At 33.8% G+C, this 8,884-nt stretch overlaps 1 long non-coding RNA gene across 1 annotated transcript; it reads left to right on the forward strand.

Moving 5' to 3' along the window:
• The first annotated feature begins 6,641 nt into the window (after nt 1–6,641).
• Nucleotides 6,642–8,380, forward strand: LOC138138998 (uncharacterized). The gene is made up of 3 exons (XR_011162180.1): nt 6,642–7,041; nt 7,102–7,242; nt 7,306–8,380. It is a non-coding gene; the product is annotated as an uncharacterized lncRNA (long non-coding RNA).
• Nucleotides 8,381–8,884: the final 504 nt, after the last annotated feature.

Genomic DNA, 8,884 nt, shown 5'->3' on the forward strand with positions numbered 1-8,884 from the left:
CGATTGAATTAAACTCGGGTTTTTCTTTGTGTTTTTGCTAGATTTCGGAAAAGCTAAAGTAAAATGTTGTAAGTGCGCCCCTATGGGAGCTAGGTGACAATCAGGAAGTCGTGGGGTTGTTTAGTAAATTTCTGTGAAGCTACGGTTTTTAGGGCCGTTAGCGGGGGCGGACCTAAGTCTTTGCGGAAGCGGCTTCGCTTCTGACAGTGTCGAACAAAAAAAAACAAAAATAAATCACTTTAAAAGCGCTATAAGCACAACATAGACTTTTTTTTTTCAAAAAGTCATTCAAGGTCAGACGATAGTCAACTTTGTTTTTTCAAATAGCTTGGTATATTTTTTTAATACCCATTTTGAAACAGATTATTTTTCTGAATCTAATGATATGCCACATGTTAGAATGCATTTAAGAGTAACCGCGAAAATAAATTATTAAAATAGCATTATTGGAAATTTTTTCTCTAACAAAAAATCAAGTTACTATGGGAAACAATCATAAACGCAATAGCTATACTTTCTGAAGAGCAGAACAAAAAATAATGTGACAGAATGTGTAATAAATACTGCGTTTAGGATTGTTTTCCATAGTAACCTAATTTTTTCTGAAGAAAAAATTACAATAATGAGTGAATAATGGTATTTGATTTATTTATTTTCGCGGTTACTATTAAGCACATCCTAGAAAGCGGCATATCGTTGGATCCAAAAAAATAATCTCTTTCAAAATCGGAATAAAAAACATACCAAGCTATTTGAAAAAATAAAGTTTACTCTCATCTGACCTTGAATGACTTGCAGCGTTTTTTAGGACGCATCCTGTATACAGGATGTTTTCGAAGTTGACGCGTTCCTTTTAACATGTCATAGTATGCGTTGTTCTAAAGAGTTTTAACCAAAGTCACCTTAGTAAAATGTGTACGGCAATGAAGATACAATAACTTATTTTTTTCGAAATTTTTGAAACCGGTCCTGCTCAAATTTGCGCTAATTTGTTAGAAATTAGAATTTACAAAAAAAATCAAATGAGCATGAACGTTAATCAAAAATACTGTCAGAGTTGTCATCTAATTAGTCGGAATGGCTTTATCATTACGACAATATAATTCATGTGTCACGTGATCATGAATGATCCAATCAAAACGCGTAAAGTCCTTAGTTGAATGGCTATCACACCGATAATAAAAAACAAAAAAATTATTATCTTGTTTACTTTCGTCGTTGCGAATTTTGATTGAAATAAATTTGTCAGTTTGACAAATAAATGAAAAATTTTGTATTTCATTCATTATATTGTCTCATCGAATATAACACGTGGTATGATTAATCATCATTGATATTAAATTCGTGAAATTGCAGCAGGACATTTCACTCGTCTTTCGGACTCGTGAAATCTCCAGCTCAATTTCACTCATAATATCATCGATAATAATCATACCACTAGTTATATTATAGCTGAAAATAATGAGCTCACAGATATTGGGTGATTCAAAATGATTGTGGCCAAGTATGGTGACTATGTACGAAAATTTATGTGGCAACTGTGTGGGTAGGGTAGAGTTGATATTTCTTTGACAGTCCATAGTCGCGCATTTTTGAAAACTCTCAAATCAATGTGTAATGAATAATGATATCAAAAAATCAAATGCACGCTTATGAAATGTCATACAAATGATAACTCTACCTCATCCACACAGTTGCCACATAAATTTTCGTACATAGTTGCCATACTTGGCCACAATCATTTTGAATCACCCAATATGTTGCTAATGTATACCGGGTGATTCAGATTGGTATTCGCGCCCCTACATCTTTTTTGTTTTAAGAAAAAAGTATAGCAAACCATATATATTTGTAAATCGCTTGTGAAACTAGAATAGATGATGTTGTCAAATCTTCTCTACGATGACATATGTCAAAGTTTAAGACAGTCAACTTTTTTTTTAAATAGTACACTATACATTTCTTAGCCTATTCTTGTAAAGCTTTTATTTCTACATTTGAATGTGTAAAAAAAGTTGACACTTACATCAGAAAAAAATCGAGAAAAAAAAAAAATATGATTTAATTTATTCGAAAGCGTTATATTCTAAAAAGAGCTAGTTAGCCAAACATTTGTAAATTCGCATTATGTTGGTTCCTTGAATGTCACTATTTAGTATTTACAAGACTACTACGTAGCCAAAAAATAAAATTATTTGACCTTGTTAGTTTTCAGCCTCGGGTGCGCCTCGGTCAGAAAACTGAGACTCGGACGAAATACCAAATCCATACTGAATTTACTATGCTAAATTCACGTTATGTTGGTTCCCTGCATCTCACTATTTTAAGAATTACTCGTACATAGCTAAAAAATAAAATTATTTGACCGTGAAATACCCAATCCATCCTGAATTTATTTTATTCGAATATTAGAATTTACACTTATTCGAATTTTAATAGTCAGCTATTCAAATATTCGAATAATTCGAATACGATTCCCAAGACTCATCATGACATTCATGCACTATCAAAATTCAACTACATATTTTCATCGTGTATGCATTCAAAGCGGTATAGTCAGGAAGAAGTTAGGTTTCGAAGCCAATGTTATCATCGTTATTTATTTAAATGTAGGTTATAACATAGCTATTTATTTAAATGTAGGTACTTTAATAATTGACGCTATTAATGTCAAAATTCAATTGTCTCCATGGCTAACTAGCTCTTCTTAGAAAATAACACTTTCGAATAAATGAAATCATGTTTTATTTTTTTTCTCGATTTTTTTCTGATGTAAGTGTCAACTTTTTTTACACATTCAAATGTAGAAAAAAAGCTTTACAAGAATAGGCTAAGAAATGTATAGTGTACTGTTTAAAAAAAAAAGTTGACTGTCTTAACTTTGACATATGTCATCGTAAAGAAGATTTGACAACGTCATCTATTGTAGTTTCATAAGCGATTTACAAATATGTATGGTTTGCTATACTTTTTTCATAAAATAAAAAAGATATAGGGGCGCGAATACCAATCTGAATCACCCCGTATACGCAATGTTATCACGTTATCTGAATGCAGCTGCGGCGTCCAGAGAGTACGCAGAACGATTTTCAGAAAGACACCATCCTGGGCCACGTTAGTTATTAATCTACACTGAATTCCAAAATTAACGCATCACTTTGATTTTTTTAATTAAAAAAGCAAGTTTTGAAATATTTAAAAAAATATGTTAACAACAATAACAGCTGAATCATGGGAAATATTTTCAACACATTTTCTTACAAAAAAGAGCACATAAATGTAAAAAAAATACAAAAATTCGAAAAGGTAACATCACGAGTAAAAATGAGAAATCGAAAAAACCATCGAAATTTAAAGATTATTTTCCTGAAATCTTGTATTATTCCCTCTGGCGTTAATTTATAGCTCATTAACGTAGTGGCATGTTAAAAATGAGGTTTCTGTTATGATTTTAGCCTATATTTTGCCAAATATCCAGAAGTGCTCTTGTTAGCTGACTGAAGTCATTTGGACGTCCTTACATTGCTTGTAACAGCTTTTCCATATTATCCCATAAGTGTTCGATTGAGTTGAGGTCAGGGTTACGTGCTGGCTACTTCATAAATGATATTTCAATAGTCCTAAATTAGTCGGAAATTACCCTTGCAATATGTGGCCGTCTATTATCGTGCATATAAATGAAGCCTTGCCCTACGAATGGGGCATAAGGTACAACAACAGGTTCCAAGATGTTCGTGGTACATCGATGTGCATTTAAATTGCGTCTATCTAGAACCACCAGCTCTGTAGCTACGTCTAAAGGCGGCCTTACACCAAGGCAACAATTGGCAACATGTTGCCTGCAACATTTTTTAGTAATGTTGCCGGTCATTACTAAAAAATGTTGCAGGCAACATGTTGCCAATGGTTGCCTTGGTGTAAGGCCGCCTTAAAGATATTCCTCTATCCATACCATTATTGACCGTCCCCCAAAACTCTCTTTAGTAACGAAATTACACTGCGCATATCACTCACCAGGTCGTCTATACACTATTACCTGTCCGTCAGACTTGTATAGACAGAACCTGGATTCATCGAAGCCCAAAACTCTGCGCCAATCTTGTTCGACCCAATTGACATGTTCTAATGCAAAGTTTAAACGGGCCCTCCGAAGAGCTGCAGTTAACTTGGATCCAGTGGCTGGTCTTCTCGGATGTATCTGATCCTCCTTTAGTCATTTTCTAACAGTATTTTTACCCAGGCGGAGTGCATATTGTCTAACATGCGATCTTGATGTCGGAGAGCAGTGAGAAACCCTTCTCTAATGCTTATTAACCTTAAGTATTGGTCCTGGTGAGGTATTGTGATCCGTTTTCGGCCTTGTCCCCGCCTCCTTGTGTGCCGTCTAGTCTCCCGATGTCTTCTTTGAACTTTAGATACGGTAGATTGGTTCATACCAAAATGATATGCTATAGTCCTCCGACTCTCTTAATTCTGAGCTAACAAAACCACTTGCACGGACTTTTTAAATGCGAAGTTGTTCCTAACATCATCCATGTTAAAAGTAAATGAAGATTGATGTCAATACTGATTCAATTTTTCAACTGTTACTAAAAAATTATTTTCGAGTAAATTTAAAAATCGAGCAAAAACGATATTTTTGCTCATTTTTGTACACAGTGGCTGGAAATTTAAATTACTCTTGTAATTGTGTTCAGTGTAGTACAGCGGAGAAATAGACAGGACAATCAATTATCTCCGTTAATACAAACATTTTACTAAGAAGATTTAGGCTAAAATTCTTAAAAATAATGTATAGTACCTCGTGTTACAAGGAACGCCTCAACTTCGAAAACACCCTGTATACAGGATTTTGCACAACTCGCGCCCTAGAGAAAACTGACATGTGCCGACGACAATAGGTTGCCAGAAAATGCAAGAAAATAAATTACTGCTGCTTGCATAACATAGTCAATAGGATTTTAAATCCACCAATCCCGGAATGGCAGCACCAGGTGTTATTAAAAATAAAACTGGTTGCTAGGTTTCAAAAATATTAGATATTAGTAAAGTTCGGATTTTTATGCACAAAAAATGGTTCAAATATTCACATAAATATGTCACGTTTTTCCTAGAAATATGTCAAATATATGCTTGCTCTCTACCATTTATGTATTTAATGTATTTTATTTCGATGGTACTTCGGTAATTGGAAATCAAGGAAACAGTAGTAAAACAACAAAATGTAATTAAAACATACTATTTGCACATAAAAACAATAGATTATTACATAATCTTTACGTAATATCATAATAACTGAACCAAAGTACCATGGGTATCACTCAAAAACTGTTCAGTTTCACAATCAGATTTGCTTAACTTATTATTATACCAGTTGATAATTAAATGTTTTTCTAAATTTTGAACACTCAATTTTTGCCTTCTACCGTTTAATATATTTTATATGATGAAAATGTTCTTTCAACGTCGACTGAAGTGATTGGTGCGTATTTTAATGCCGAAATATGTTCCGGATCTAAATCATTGTTATCATTATCAGTGGCATCTAATGATAAAATGTTTGATATTCCCTTCGCTAAAACACTACTAAATTTATCTAGGATGATTTTACTAACTCTGCTTGGAACCTTTTTCAATTAATTTTCGCAATGTCTTACAACAGAAATTGATTCGCATAAAGATCTCTCTCTAATTTTTTAATTAAGCTACTTAAAAAAACATAAATTGTTTGAAAAATCTCAAAACCTTTTAAACAGTAGAGAGAAATGTAAATAAGAAAGAAATTCCGATAACAAGTAAGTAAAGGTGGTTAAAAGGGTTCAAAGGCTTTTACTCTAAATCCGACACAACTGCAGGTAAAGTAGCTCGTTTACCTACAATGGACCAAAATATAATTCTTCTTGTAAATCAACAGAATTCATAGAAACTAACATAAGTTGCATTTCTTATCTTGTCAGTGGGAAAAATTCCAGTGAACACTGTCGGCGACCGTAATAAACTAAAGAATTTGTCAAAAATATACGATTTTATGTCGGAAAAGAAGAAAATATTCACTTTATCCACAAAAACTAAAAATATGTATTAAAACCATATTTTATGTAAAATATGTATTTTTTTTTTATTGTTAATCTCATTATTTCAGTGTAGAATGGATATATTCAAAATATAGGCTTGATATTCCTAATAACAAAAAAGATGTTTTTTACATAAAATCCGAACCTTAGGTATTAGTCTACCTGTCGGTTGACAGATCAGAGTTGTCACTGTCAACAATTTTAGGTTAGCAAGGTTTTATCTTTGAATTCTTTATCTTCTGAAATGAACCAATTTTACTGCAATTCAAAATTATAATAACAGTCAAAAAACATCGTCAAAAGTAACTATGGAACGAAACAAACAAAGAAACAAATTAGAGCACATGGTCAAAATGTCCACCATTCATTTCTAAGCATAAACGTGCCCTTCTTAAGAGGCTTAATTTCGAGTCCATAATCATTTGTGGGGTAATTGTAGCAAATGAGTCTTGGATTCTATCTCGGAGCTCCCCTTCTGTGTTAACGGGCTCTCTGTAGATATAGTATATTAAGTATAAAGAACGGTAATGACACTAATGACAATGTACGAATCGAAGACAATTGTTTGGAGGAGGAGCTTGCGACGACTCCAATATTGTCTGAGATCCGTACATTGTCATTAACGTTCGTCATGCTTATGAGATTTTTTGCGCGATTGAATATTTATTACAAAACATTCCTAACCAGAATGCAATGCGATACGACGCCCTTCACACCGTGTTGCCACAATGTCGATTTTTGTATCGCGTTTCTAAGGCAATCTGCAAACAACTACCGCCATTGCAGTTTTTGTGCGCAAATATCGCCAGTTGTGTTGAAAAACAAGCAGTAAAATGAGTGATATTAGTGATTCCGAAAACGAAGTGGATATTGTAGAAGAAACTTTCAATGTGGGGTGCGTCACAAATAAAGAATTTTTGAAACTAACGACCTCAACGTGTAATTATGAAGACAAGGAAAATTTGGGGTATGAAAATTTTGATAATACTAATGTCGCGGCAAGTTCGCTAATATTAATTCATTACAGCGGCAAGGAATGCCGACCACAAGAGCCGTGTGAGTTTCCAGAAAGTGCTAACATCTTGTCTTCAACTTCTGTCTACATAAATCAAGAATTTTCGAAACCAGCGAACTCAATATGTATTCAAGAAGCCAAGGAAAATCCGGGGTATGAACATTTTGACAATTCTAATGTCACGGCAAGTCTGTTACTAAAATTATTTCATTGCAGCGGCAAGGTAGGCCGACTACAAGAGCCGTGCGAGTTTCCAGATAGTGCTAACATCTTGTCTTCAACTTCCGTCTACATAAATGAAGAATTTTCGAAACCAACGATCTCAATGTGTAATCAAGAAGACAAGGAAAATGCGGGGTATGAAAATTTTGACAATGCCAATGTCGCGGCAAGTTTGCTAATGCTTTTTCATTGCAGCGCCAAGGAAAGCCGACTACAAGAGCTTTATGAGTTACCCGAAAGTGCCCCCATATCTTGGCTTCAACTTCTGTCTACATAAAAATTATTATAATAATCGATTAATTTTGAATAAACTTTACTTACCGTTCTAGAACACCAAAAATTACTTACCATCGAGTTTATCGTTAGCAACGACTAAACAGAGCTTACCATCTTGGAAACAGACGTGGTAAACAACCAAATAGAGTACAATCGCGCAAAAATTGACTGAAAATCGCTCTTGAAATGCTTTTGGATTTTCCCCTGCCCAAATATGCCAATTATGAACGTTATAATACCCTTGCCTGCCAAAAGTTGATTCATCCGAAAATAAGATTCGCGAAAGAAAATTTGGTGCCAACATTTTTTGGTTTAGCAACCACGTGCAGAACTCCCTTCTATCTAGTAGGGTAATCCTCTGGCTGTAGATGTTGTACACGAATGTAATGATACGGATGTTTTCGGTTATTTTTCAAAACTCGGTATACCGAACTACTAGAAATACCCAATGGGCGAGCAATTTCGGCAAGGCTTCTGATACCATCTTCTTCAACAGTATTTAGAATGGCTTCTTCATTCTCAACTGTACTATGGCGGCCAAAAAATTTTGGCCGTCACTTTCTTGACATTCAAGTAAAGTCTAAATAAACCTTTAGGAATCGTAACCTCACTTTCGATTCTTGTCATTTTGACAATCAATTTAAACTGTTTGAAGCTCAGATATTCCAAAAATCCGACATGAATAAACAAAATTAGAGCAATCGTACATAGATAACCTGAGGTAAACGTTCTGTGTAGTAGAAATGACAAAATCATTTTGAGTTTTGAAATTTACCACCCAAAAAATAACGTTCGTAATCAAGACGGTAATCATGATGACAATAAAGTACGGATTACAATTTTTTTTTTTTGAATTGACACAATGACGGCCAAAATTTTTTAAAATATGTTTCTCTCTGTTATTACAATACGTATGTCGTTTTGATGTTTCGCAGATGTCAATTTTGAAGTTTGAAATTAATTCAAAAGTCTGAACCTGTGGTCTGAACTGTCATAAAACTTGATGTTTTAATTTCTAACATTATTCCTGCATTCGTAAAATAGAATAATTGCAATAATGAAAACCTGCAGAATTTGTTCTAATCCTTATAGTTCTTCAAGACAAGACTTATCTTTCACTGGTATGTACCTAAAATAGACGATTCTTTACAAATACCCAAGAACTGGGTGAAAAAATGATTTTGATTTTCTAAAAGAAACCTTTTGATATCAGTGTGGAAGAGACAATCAAAGTTGCAAAAGATGTGGTTATTTGTTCAAAACATTTTCGGAATTCTGATGAATGTAAAAACCATGC

This window comes from Tenebrio molitor, chromosome 9 (assembly GCF_963966145.1).
Source record: "Tenebrio molitor chromosome 9, icTenMoli1.1, whole genome shotgun sequence".
Lineage (NCBI taxonomy): Eukaryota > Metazoa > Arthropoda > Insecta > Coleoptera > Tenebrionidae > Tenebrio > Tenebrio molitor.